The sequence below is a fragment of the Pseudophryne corroboree genome, chromosome 4 (assembly GCF_028390025.1).
Source record: "Pseudophryne corroboree isolate aPseCor3 chromosome 4, aPseCor3.hap2, whole genome shotgun sequence".
Classification (NCBI taxonomy): domain Eukaryota; kingdom Metazoa; phylum Chordata; class Amphibia; order Anura; family Myobatrachidae; genus Pseudophryne; species Pseudophryne corroboree.
This window is the reverse complement of record NC_086447.1, coordinates 23,509,740-23,523,061: the sequence shown is the minus strand read 5'-3', so window position 1 is coordinate 23,523,061 and position 13,322 is coordinate 23,509,740. Positions and strand designations below refer to the sequence as shown.

At 36.9% G+C, this 13,322-nt stretch overlaps 4 non-coding genes across 4 annotated transcripts; all 4 read left to right on the top strand.

Moving 5' to 3' along the window:
• Positions 1–1,548: 1,548 nt before the first annotated feature.
• Positions 1,549–1,620, top strand: TRNAM-CAU (transfer RNA methionine (anticodon CAU)). Its single transcript has one exon. It is a non-coding gene; the product is annotated as a tRNA-Met (tRNA).
• Positions 1,621–5,047: 3,427 nt separating this feature from the next.
• TRNAM-CAU (transfer RNA methionine (anticodon CAU)) lies at positions 5,048–5,119 on the top strand. The gene has a single exon. It is a non-coding gene; the product is annotated as a tRNA-Met (tRNA).
• Positions 5,120–10,880: 5,761 nt separating this feature from the next.
• TRNAM-CAU (transfer RNA methionine (anticodon CAU)) lies at positions 10,881–10,952 on the top strand. Its single transcript has one exon. It is a non-coding gene; the product is annotated as a tRNA-Met (tRNA).
• A 1,095-nt stretch (positions 10,953–12,047) lies between these two features.
• Positions 12,048–12,119, top strand: TRNAM-CAU (transfer RNA methionine (anticodon CAU)). Its single transcript has one exon. It is a non-coding gene; the product is annotated as a tRNA-Met (tRNA).
• The last annotated feature ends 1,203 nt before the right edge of the window (positions 12,120–13,322 follow it).

Below are 13,322 nucleotides of genomic sequence, written 5' to 3'. Positions count from 1 at the left end.
CTTAATCAAATCTGACTCTGATTGCATCAGAGAAGGCCAGGTACCCTACACTATAAGAGGTGGTTTGAAATTTTGACTTGTCTACTTAAAGATCACCAAAATTTGATCACAAGGTCAGTTACTTCCCTGGGTAGGATTGAACCACCAACCTTTCGGTTAACAGGAGAATGCGCTAACCGATTGCGCCACAGAGACAGCTTGCAAAAGCATGTACTGACAAAGGCTAAAAAGCATTCATCTAGAAAGTTTCCAAGAAAAAGATTAAAAAGGCAATAACCTGGAGAGTTTTGCAAGATTTTTCTTCAATTGACCAACGAAGAAACACATTGGAACTTTCACATGATGAGTGAGTACTTCAGGATATCTGACACTAACATGAGCAGCAGAGTGGCGCAGCGGAAGCGTGCTGGGCCCATAACCCAGAGGTTGATGGATCGAAACCATCCTCTGCTATGTGCACTTATTTTTTTGTTAATTAAATTCTTCCAAAACTGGGATTGATATTTTGACTCTTTTATTTTTACCTAAAGTACAATAACTTTTAACATTTTAATTTGTTTTAATAGTATATTGACAGCATTGTTTTCTTTCAGAAATCCACTTAATTTTCTTTACCCTATTACTGAAATGGTAATTGACAAAAACAAGCTACATTGTCACCAGAAGAGCAATGCAAAATGTACAATTGATATTTCAAAATCATCTTTCCAGCTTGAATTTCAATGATGCATTGGGGCAACGATTTTGTGAGAAACATCTTCACCCTTAAAGAAAGATTTTCTTAACTTCTTACCTGTGTGCTGATTAGATATCACCTGGTTTTCACATTAAACAGATTTCCACTTGAGAAAGCAGCAAGGATGCAGTGAGGTTTATGTTTCCTGGTGTCAACCTGTATTATTTCAGTGGACATTGTAATGAGGATGCATCTTGCTGCCTTTCCAATGAAGCAAGTTTTAATCAGTAATAGGTGAAAAACCATTCCTACAAAGGTGTTAATCAGAGACTTGGCTTTGTGGACACTTTTCAGAGAGCAAATGTGTTAGCATAAAAATAAAGCCATAAAATGGAGAGCTGATTAATCACTCAATTGGATTTCTCTGCCTGCTTAATTTTTTTTCTCTGCAACCCCATGCTAAATTGTGCTTCCTGTTTTTTATAAAATGACTTCATCAAATCTGACTCTGATTGCATCAGAGAAGGCCAGATACCCTACACTATAAGAGGTGGTTTGAAATTTTGACATGTCTACTTAAAGATCACCAAAATTTGATCACACGGTCAATTACGTCCCTGGGTGGGATTAAACCACCAACCTTTCGGTTAACAGCCGAACGCGCTAACAGATTGCACCACAGAGACAGCTTGCAAAAGCTTGTACTGACAAAGGCTAAAAAGCATTCATCTAGAAAGTTTCCTAGAAAAAGGTTAAAAAGGCAATAATCTGGAGAGTTTTGCAAGATTTTTCTTCCATTGACCAATGAAGAAACACATTGGTACTTTCACATGATGAAGGAGTACTTCAGGATCTCTTAAACTTACATGAGCAGCAGAGTGGCGCAGCGGAAGCGTGCTGGGCCCATAACCCAGAGGTCGATGGATCGAAACCATCCTCTGCTATGTGCACTTTTTTTTTTGTTAATTAAATTCTTCCAAAACTGGGATTGATATTTTGACTCTTTTATTTTTACCTAAAGTACAGTAACTTTTAACATTTTAATTTGTTTTAATAGTATATTGACAGCATTGTTTTTTTTCTGAAATCCACTTAATTTTCTTTACCCTATTACTGAAATGGTAATTGACAAAAACAAGCTACATTGTCACCAGAAGAGCAATGCAAAATGTACAATTGATATTTCAAAATCATCTTTCCAGCTTGAATTTCAATGATGCATTGGGGCAACGATTTTGTGAGAAACATCTTCACCCTTAAAGAAAGATTTTCTTAACTTCTTACCTGTGTGCTGATTAGATATCACCTGGTTTTCACATTAAACAGATTCCCACTTGAGAAAGCAGCAAGGATGCAGTTAGGTTTATGTTTCCTGGTGTCAACCTGCATTATTTCAGTGGACATTGTAATGAGGATGCATCTTGCTGCCTTTCCAATGAAGCAAGTTTTAATCAGTAATAGGTGAAAAACCATTCCTACAAAGGTGTTAATCAGAGACTTGGCTTTGTGGACACTTTTCAGAGAGCAAATGTGTTAGCATAAAAATAAAGCCATAAAATGGAGAGCTGATTAATCACTCAATTGGATTTCTCTGCCTGCATAATTTTTTTCTCTGCAACCCCATGCTAAATTGTGCTTCCTGTTTTTTATAAAATGACTTCATCAAATCTGACTCTGATTGCATCAGAGAAGGCCAGGTACCCTACACTATAAGAGGTGGTTTGAAATTTTGACTTGTCTACTTAAAGATCACCAAAATTTGATCACACGGTCAATAACATTCCTGGGTGGGATTGAACCACCAACCTTTAGGTTAACAGCCGAATGCGCTTACCGATTGCGCCACAGAGACAGCTTGCAAAAGCATGTACTGACAAAGGCTAAAAAGCATTCATCTAGAAAGTTTCCTAGAAAAAGGTTAAAAAGGCAATAATCTGGAGAGTTTTGCAAGATTTTTCTTCCATTGACCAACTAAGAAACACATTGGTACTTTCACATGATGAGTGAGATACTTCAGGATCTCTGACACTTACATCAGCAGCAGAGTGGCGCAGCGGAAGCGTGCTGGGCCCATAACCCAGAGGTCAATGGATCGAAACCATCCTCTGCTATGTGCACTTATTTTTTTGTTAATTAAATTCTTCCAAAACTGGGATTGATATTTTGACTCTTTTATTTTTACTTAAAGTACAATAACTTTTAACATTTTAATTTGTTTTAATAGTATATTGACAGCATTGTTTTCTTTCAGTAATCCACTTAATTTTCTTTACCCTATTACTGAAATGGTAATTGACAAAAACAAGCTACATTGTCACCAGAAGAGCAATGCAAAATGTACAATTGATATTTCAAAATCATCTTTCCAGCTTGAATTTCAATGATGCATTGGGGCAACAATTTTGTGAGAAACATCTTCACACTTAAAGAAAGATTTTCTTAACTTCTTACCTGTGTGCTGATTAGATATCACCTGGTTTTCACATTAAACAGATTCCCACTTGAGAAAGCAGCAAGGATGCAGTGAGGTTTATGTTTCCTGGTGTCAACCTGTATTATTTCAGTGGACATTGTAATGAGGATGCATCTTGCTGCCTTTCCAATGAAGCAAGTTTTAATCAGTAATAGGTGAAAAACCATTCCTACAAAGGTGTTAATCAGAGACTTGGCTTTGTGGACACTTTTCAGAGAGCAAATGTGTTAGCATAAAAATAAAGCCATAAAATGGAGAGCTGATTAATCACTCAATTGGATTTCTCTGCCTGCATAATTTTTTTTCTCTGCAACCCCATGCTAAATTTTGCTTCCTGTTTTTTATAAAATGACTTAATCAAATCTGACTCTGATTGCATCAGAGAAGGCCAGGTACCCTACACTATAAGAGGTGGTTTGAAATTTTGACTTGTCTACTTAAAGATCACCAAAATTTGATCACAAGGTCAGTTACTTCCCTGGGTAGGATTGAACCACCAACCTTTCGGTTAACAGGAGAATGCGCTAACCGATTGCGCCACAGAGACAGCTTGCAAAAGCATGTACTGACAAAGGCTAAAAAGCATTCATCTAGAAAGTTTCCTAGAAAAAGATTAAAAAGGCAATAATCTGGAGAGTTTTGCAAGATTTTTCTTCCATTGACCAAGAAGAAACACATTGGAACTTTCACATGATGAGTGAGTACTTCAGGATCTCTGACACTAACATGAGCAGCAGAGTGGCGCAGCGGAAGCGTGCTGGGCCCATAACCCAGAGGTTGATGGATGGAACCATCCTCTGCTATGTGCACTTATTTTTTGGTTAATTAAATTCTTCCAAAACTGGGATTGATATTTTGACTCTTTTATTTTTACTTAAAGTACAATAACTTTTAACATTTTAATTTGTTTTAATAGTATTTTGACAGCATTGTTTTCTTTCAGAAATCCACTTAATTTTCTTTACCCTATTACTGAAATGGTAATTGACAAAAACAAGCTATATTGTCACCAGAAGAGCAATGCAAAATGTACAATTGATATTTCAAAATCATCTTTCCAGCTTGAATTTCAATGATGCATTGGGGCAACGATTTTGTGAGAAACATCTTCACCCTTAAAGAAAGATTTTCTTAACTTCTTACCTGTGTGCTGATTAGATATCACCTGGTTTTCACATTAAACAGATTCCCACTTGAGAAAGCAGCAAGGATGCAGTGAGGTTTATGTTTCCTGGTGTCAACCTGTATTATTTCAGTGGACATTGTAATGAGGATGCATCTTGCTGCCTTTCCAATGAAGCAAGTTTTAATCAGTAATAGGTGAAAAACCATTCCTACAAAGGTGTTAATCAGAGACTTGACTTTGTGGACACTTTTCAGAGAGCAAATGTGTTAGCATAAAAATAAAGCCATAAAATGGAGAGCTGATTAATCACTCAATTGGATTTCTCTGCCTGCATAATTTTTTTTCTCTGCAACCCCATGCTAAATTGTGCTTCCTGTTTTTTATAAAATGACTTAATCAAATCTGACTCTGATTGCATCAGAGAAGGCCAGATACCCTACACTATAAGAGGTGGTTTGAAATTTTGACTTGTCTACTTAAAGATCACCAAAATTTGATCACACGGTCAATTATGTCCCTGGGTGGGATTAAACCACCAACCTTTCGGTTAACAGCCGAATGCGCTCACAGATTGCACCACAGAGACAGCTTGCAAAAGCTTGTACTGACAAAGGCTAAAAAGCATTCATCTAGAAAGTTTCCTAGAAAAAGGTTAAAAAGGCAATAATCTGGAGAGTTTTGCAAGATTTTTCTTCCATTGACCAATGAAGAAACACATTGGTACTTTCACATGATGAAGGAGTACTTCAGGATCTCTTACTATTACATGACCAGCAGAGTGGCGCAGCGGAAGCGTGCTGGGCCCATAACCCAGAGGTCGATGGATCGAAACCATCCTCTGCTATGTGCACTTATTTTTTTGTTAATTAAATTCTTCCAAAACTGGGATTGATATTTTGACTCTTTTATTTTTACCTAAAGTACAATAACTTTTAACATTTTAATTTGTTTTAATAGTATATTGACAGCATTGTTTTCTTTCAGAAATCCACTTAATTTTCTTTACCCTATTACTGAAATGGTAATTGACAAAAACAAGCTACATTGTCACCAGAAGAGCAATGCAAAATGTACAATTGATATTTCAAAATCATCTTTCCAGCTTGAATTTCAATGATGCATTGGGGCAACGATTTTGTGAGAAACATCTTCACCCTTAAAGAAAGATTTTCTTAACTTCTTACCTGTGTGCTGATTAGATATCACCTGGTTTTCACATTAAACAGATTCCCACTTGAGAAAGCAGCAAGGATGCAGTTCGGTTTATGTTTTCCGGTGTCAACCTGTATTATTTCAGTGGACATTGTAATGAGGATGCATCTTGCTGCCTTTCCAATGAAGCAAGTTTTAATCAGTAATAGGTGAAAAACCATTCCTACAAAGGTGTTAATCAGAGACTTGGCTTTGTGGACACTTTTCAGAGAGCAAATGTGTTAGCATAAAAATAAAGCCATAAAATGGAGAGCTGATTAATCACTCAATTGGATTTATCTGCCTGCATAATTTTTTTTCTCTGCATCCCCATGCTAAATTGTGCTTCCTGTTTTTTATAAAATGACTTAATCAAATCTGACTCTGATTGCATCAGAGAAGGCCAGATACCCTACACTATAAGAGGTGGTTTGAAATTTTGACTTGTCTACTTAAAGATCACCAAAAATTGATCACACGGTCAATTACGTCCCTGGGTGGGATTAAACCACCAACCTTTCGGTTAACAGCCGAACGCGCTAACAGATTGCACCACAGAGACAGCTTGCAAAAGCTTGTACTGACAAAGGCTAAAAAGCATTCATCTAGAAAGTTTCCTAGAAAAAGGTTAAAAAGGCAATAATCTGGAGAGTTTTGCAAGATTTTTCTTCCATTGACCAATGAAGAAACACATTGGTACTTTCACATGATGAAGGAGTACTTCAGGATCTCTTAAACTTACATGAGCAGCAGAGTGGCGCAGCGGAAGCGTGCTGGGCCCATAACCCAGAGGTCGATGGATCGAAACCATCCTCTGATATGTGCACTTATTTTTTTGTTAATTAAATTCTTCCAAAACTGGGATTGATATTTTGACTCTTTTATTTTTACCTAAAGTACAATAACTTTTAACATTTTAATTTGTTTTAATAGTATATTGACAGCATTGTTTTCTTTCAGAAATCCACTTAATTTTCTTTACCCTATTACTGAAATGGTAATTGACAAAAACAAGCTACATTGTCACCAGAAGAGCAATGCAAAATGTACAATTGATATTTCAAAATCATCTTTCCAGCTTGAATTTCAATGATGCATTGGGGCAACGATTTTGTGAGAAACATCTTCACCCTTAAAGAAAGATTTTCTTAACTTCTTACCTGTGTGCTGATTAGATATCACCTGGTTTTCACATTAAACAGATTCCCACTTGAGAAAGCAGCAAGGATGCAGTTAGGTTTATGTTTCCCGGTGTCAACCTGTATTATTTCAGTGGACATTGTAATGAGGATGCATCTTGCTGCCTTTCCAATGAAGCAAGTTTTAATCAGTAATAGGTGAAAAACCATTCCTACAAAGGTGTTAATCAGAGACTTGGCTTTGTGGACACTTTTCAGAGAGCAAATGTGTTAGCATAAAAATAAAGCCATAAAATGGAGAGCTGATTAATCACTCAATTGGATTTCTCTGCCTGCATAATTTTTTTCTCTGCAACCCCATGCTAAATTGTGCTTCCTGTTTTTTATAAAATGACTTCATCAAATCTGACTCTGATTGCATCAGAGAAGGCCAGGTACCCTACACTATAAGAGGTGGTTTGAAATTTTGACTTGTCTACTTAAAGATCACCAAAATTTGATCACACGGTCAATAACATTCCTGGGTGGGATTGAACCACCAACCTTTAGGTTAACAGCCGAATGCACTTACCGATTGCGCCACAGAGACAGCTTGCAAAAGCATGTACTGACAAAGGCTAAAAAGCATTCATCTAGAAAGTTTCCTAGAAAAAGGTTAAAAAGGCAATAATCTGGAGAGTTTTGCAAGATTTTTCTTCCATTGACCAACGAAGAAACACATTGGTACTTTCACATAATGAGTGAGTACTTCAGGATCTCTGACACTAACATGAGCAGCAGAGTGGCGCAGCGGAAGCGAGCTGGGCCCATAACCCAGAGGTCAATGGATCGAAACAATCCTCTGCTATGTGCTCTTATTTTTTTGTTAATTAAATTCTTCCAAAACTGGGATTGATATTTTGACTCTTTTATTTTTACTTAAAGTACAATAACTTTTAACATTTTAATTTGTTTTAATAGTATATTGACAGCATTGTTTTCTTTCAGAAATCCACTTAATTTTCTGTACCCTATTACTGAAATGGTAATTGACAAAAACAAGCTACATTGTCACCAGAAGAGCAATGCAAAATGTACAATTGATATTTCAAAATCATCTTTCCAGCTTGAATTTCAATGATGCATTGGGGCAACGATTTTGTGAGAAACATCTTCACCCTTAAAGAAAGATTTTCTTAACTTCTTACCTGTGTGCTGATTAGATATCACCTGGTTTTCACATTAAACAGATTCCCACTTGAGAAAGCAGCAAGGATGCAGTGAGGTTTATGTTTCCTGGTGTCAACCTGTATTATTTCAGTGGACATTGTAATGAGGATGCATCTTGCTGCCTTTCCAATGAAGCAAGTTTTAATCAGTAATAGGTGAAAAACCATTCCTACAAAGGTGTTAATCAGAGACTTGGCTTTGTGGACACTTTTCAGAGAGCAAATGTGTTAGCATAAAAATAAAGCCATAAAATGGAGAGCTGATTAATCACTCAATTGGATTTCTCTGCCTGCATAATTTTTTTTCTCTGCAACCCCATGCTAAATTGTGCTTCCTGTTTTTTATAAAATGACTTCATCAAATCTGACTCTGATTGCATCAGAGAAGGCCAGATACCCTACACTATAAGAGGTGGTTTGAAATTTTGACTTGTCTACTTAAAGATCACCAAAATTTGATCACACGGTCAATAACATTCCTGGGTGGGATTGAACCACCAACCTTTAGGTTAACAGCCGAATGCACTTACCGATTGCGCCACAGAGACAGCTTGCAAAAGCATGTACTGACAAAGGCTAAAAAGCATTCATCTAGAAAGTTTCCTAGAAAAAGGTTAAAAAGGCAATAATCTGGAGAGTTTTGCAAGATTTTTCTTCCATTGACCAATGAAGAAACACATTGGTACTTTCACATGATGAGTGAGTACTTCAGGATCTCTGACACTAACATGAGCAGCAGAGTGGCGCAGCGGAAGCGTGCTGGGCCCATAACCCAGAGGTCAATGGATCGAAACCATCCTCTGCTATGTGCACTTATTTTTTGGTTAATTAAATTCTTCCAAAACTGGGATTGATATTTTGACTCTTTTATTTTTACTTAAAGTACAATAACTTTTAACATTTTAATTTGTTTTAATAGTATATTGACAGCATTGTTTTCTTTCAGAAATCCACTTAATTTTCTTTACCCTATTACTGAAATGGTAATTGACAAAAACAAGCTATATTGTCACCAGAAGAGCAATGCAAAATGTACAATTGATATTTCAAAATCATCTTTCCAGCTTGAATTTCAATGATGCATTGGGGCAACGATTTTGTGAGAAACATCTTCACCCTTAAAGAAAGATTTTCTTAACTTCTTACCTGTGTGCTGATTAGATATCACCTGGTTTTCACATTAAACAGATTCCCACTTGAGAAAGCAGCAAGGATGCAGTGAGGTTTATGTTTCCTGGTGTCAACCTGTATTATTTCAGTGGACATTGTAATGAGGATGCATCTTGCTGCCTTTCCAATGAAGCAAGTTTTAATCAGTAATAGGTGAAAAACCATTCCTACAAAGGTGTTAATCAGAGACTTGGCTTTGTGGACACTTTTCAGAGAGCAAATGTGTTAGCATAAAAATAAAGCCATAAAATGGAGAGCTGATTAATCACTCAATTGGATTTCTCTGCCTGCATAATTTTTTTTCTCTGCATCCCCATGCTAAATTGTGCTTCCTGTTTTTTATAAAATGACTTAATCAAATCTGACTCTGATTGCATCAGAGAAGGCCAGATACCCTACACTATAAGAGGTGGTTTGAAATTTTGACTTGTCTACTTAAAGATCACCAAAATTTGATCACACGGTCAATTACGTCCCTGGGTGGGATTAAACCACCAACCTTTCGGTTAACAGCCGAACGCGCTAACAGATTGCACCACAGAGACAGCTAGCAAAAGCATGTACTGACAAAGGCTAAAAAGCATTCATCTAGAAAGTTTCCTAGAAAAAGGTTAAAAAGGCAATAATCTGGAGAGTTTTGCAAGATTTTTCTTCCATTGACCAACGAAGAAACACATTGGTACTTTCACATAATGAGTGAGTACTTCAGGATCTCTTAAACTTACATGAGCAGCAGAGTGGCGCAGCGGAAGCGTGCTGGGCCCATAACCCAGAGGTCGATGGATCGAAACCATCCCCTGCTATGTGCACTTATTTTTTTGTTAATTAAATTCTTCCAAAACTGGGATTGATATTTTGACTCTTTTATTTTTACCTAAAGTACAGTAACTTTTAACATTTTAATTTGTTTTAATAGTATATTGACAGCATTGTTTTCTTTCAGAAATCCACTTAATTTTCTTTACCCTATTACTGAAATGGTAATTGACAAAAACAAGCTACATTGTCACCAGAAGAGCAATGCAAAATGTACAATTGATATTTCAAAATCATCTTTCCAGCTTGAATTTCAATGATGCATTGGGGCAACGATTTTGTGAGAAACATCTTCACCCTTAAAGAAAGATTTTCTTAACTTCTTACCTGTGTGCTGATTAGATATCACCTGGTTTTCACATTAAACAGATTCCCACTTGAGAAAGCAGCAAGGATGCAGTGAGGTTTATGTTTCCTGGTGTCAACCTGTATTATTTCAGTGGACATTGTAATGAGGATGCATCTTGCTGCCTTTCCAATGAAGCAAGTTTTAATCAGTAATAGGTGAAAAACCATTCCTACAAAGGTGTTAATCAGAGACTTGGCTTTGTGGACACTTTTCAGAGAGCAAATGTGTTAGCATAAAAATAAAGCCATAAAATGGAGAGCTGATTAATCACTCAATTGGATTTCTCTGCCTGCATCATTTTTTTCTCTGCAACCCCATGCTAAATTGTGCTTCCTGTTTTTTATAAAATGACTTCATCAAATCTGACTCTGATTGCATCAGAGAAGGCCAGGTACCCTACACTATAAGAGGTGGTTTGAAATTTTGACTTGTCTACTTAAAGATCACCAAAATTTGATCACACGGTCAATAACATTCCTGGGTGGGATTGAACCACCAGCCTTTAGGTTAACAGCCGAATGCGCTTACCGATTGCGCCACAGAGACAGCTTGCAAAAGCATGTACTGACAAAGGCTAAAAAGCATTCATCTAGAAAGTATCCTAGAAAAAGGTTAAAAAGGCAATAATCTGGAGAGTTTTGCAAGATTTTTCTTCCATTGACCAATGAAGAAACACATTGGTACTTTCACATGATGAAGGAGTACTTCAGGATCTCTTAAACTTACATGAGCAGCAGAGTGGCGCAGCGGAAGCGTGCTGGGCCCATAACCCAGAGGTCGATGGATCGAAACCATCCTCTGCTACGTGCACTTATTTTTTTGTTAATTAAATTCTTCCAAAAATGGGATTGATATTTTGACTCTTTTATTTTTACCTAAAGTACAGTAACTTTTAACATTTTAATTTGTTTTAATAGTATATTGACAGCATTGTTTTCTTTCAGAAATCCACTTAATTTTCTTTACCCTATAACTGAAATGGTAATTGACAAAAACAAGCTACATTGTCACCAGAAGAGCAATGCAAAATGTACAATTGATATTTCAAAATCATCTTTCCAGCTTGAATTTCAATGATGCATTGGGGCAACGATTTTGTGAGAAACATCTTCACCCTTAAAGAAAGATTTTCTTAACTTCTTACCTGTGTGCTGATTAGATATCACCTGGTTTTCACATTAAACAGATTCCCACTTGAGAAAGCAGCAAGGATGCAGTGAGGTTTATGTTTCCTGGTGTCAACCTGTATTATTTCAGTGGACATTGTAATGAGGATGCATCTTGCTGCCTTTCCAATGAAGCAAGTTTTAATCAGTAATAGGTGAAAAACCATTCCTACAAAGGTGTTAATCAGAGACTTGGCTTTGTGGACACTTTTCAGAGAGCAAATGTGTTAGCATAAAAATAAAGCCATAAAATGGAGAGCTGATTAATCACTCAATTGGATTTATCTGCCTGCATAATTTTTTTTCTCTGCATCCCCATGCTAAATTGTGCTTCCTGTTTTTTATAAAATGACTTAATCAAATCTGACTCTGATTGCATCAGAGAAGGCCAGATACCCTACACTATAAGAGGTGGTTTGAAATTTTGACTTGTCTACTTAAAGATCACCAAAATTTGATCACACGGTCAATTACGTCCCTGGGTGGGATTAAACCACCAACCTTTCGGTTAACAGCCGAACGCGCTCACAGATTGCACCACAGAGACAGCTTGCAAAAGCTTGTACTGACAAAGGCTAAAAAGCATTCATCTAGAAAGTTTCCTAGAAAAAGGTTAAAAAGGCAATAATCTGGAGAGTTTTGCAAGATTTTTCTTCCATTGACCAACGAAGAAACACATTGGTACTTTCACATGATGAGTGAGTACTTCAGGATCTCTGACACTAACATGAGCAGCAGAGTGGCGCAGCGGAAGCGTGCTGGGCCCATAACCCAGAGGTCGATGGATCGAAACCATCCTCTGCTATGTGCACTTAATTTTTGGTTAATTAAATTCTTCCAAAACTGGGATTGATATTTTGACTCTTTTATTTTTACTTAAAGTACAATAACTTTTAACATTTTAATTTGTTTTAATAGTATATTGACAGCATTGTTTTCTTTCAGAAATCCACTTAATTTTCTTTACTCTATTACTGAAATGGTAATTGACAAAAACAAGCTATATTGTCACCAGAAGAGCAATGCAAAATGTACAATTGATATTTCAAAATCATCTTTCCAGCTTGAATTTCAATGATGCATTGGGGCAACGATTTTGTGAGAAACATCTTCACCCTTAAAGAAAGATTTTCTTAACTTCTTACCTGTGTGCTGATTAGATATCACCTGGTTTTCACATTAAACAGATTCCCACTTGAGAAAGCAGCAAGGATGCAGTGAGGTTTATTTTTCCTGGTGTCAACCTGTATTATTTCAGTGGACATTGTAATGAGGATGCATCTTGCTGCCTTTCCAATGAAGCAAGTTTTAATCAGTAATAGGTGAAAAACCATTCCTACAAAGGTGTTAATCAGAGACTTGGCTTTGTGGACACTTTTCAGAGAGCAAATGTGTTAGCATAAAAATAAAGCCATAAAATGGAGAGCTGATTAATCACTCAATTGGATTTCTCTGCCTGCATAATTTTTTTTCTCTGCAACCCCATGCTAAATTGTGCTTCCTGTTTTTTATAAAATGACTTAATCAAATCTGACTCTGGTTGCATCAGAGAAGGCCAGATACCCTACACTATAAGAGGTGGTTTGAAATTTTGACTTGTCTACTTAAAGATCACCAAAATTTGATCACACGGTCAATTACGTCCCTGGGTGGGATTAAACCACCAACCTTTCGGTTAACAGCCGAACGCGCTCACAGATTGCACCACAGAGACAGCTTGCAAAAGCTTGTACTGACAAAGGCTAAAAAGCATTCATCTAGAAAGTTTCCTAGAAAAAGGTTAAAAAGGCTATAATCTGGAGAGTTTTGCAAGATTTTTCTTCCATTGACCAACGAAGAAACACATTGGTACTTTCACATGATGAGTGAGTACTTCAGGATCTCTGACACTAACATGAGCAGCAGAGTGGCGCAGCGGAAGCGTGCTGGGCCCATAACCCAGAGGTCAATGGATCGAAACCATCCTGTGCTATGTGCACTTATTTTTTTGTTAATTAAATTCTTCCAA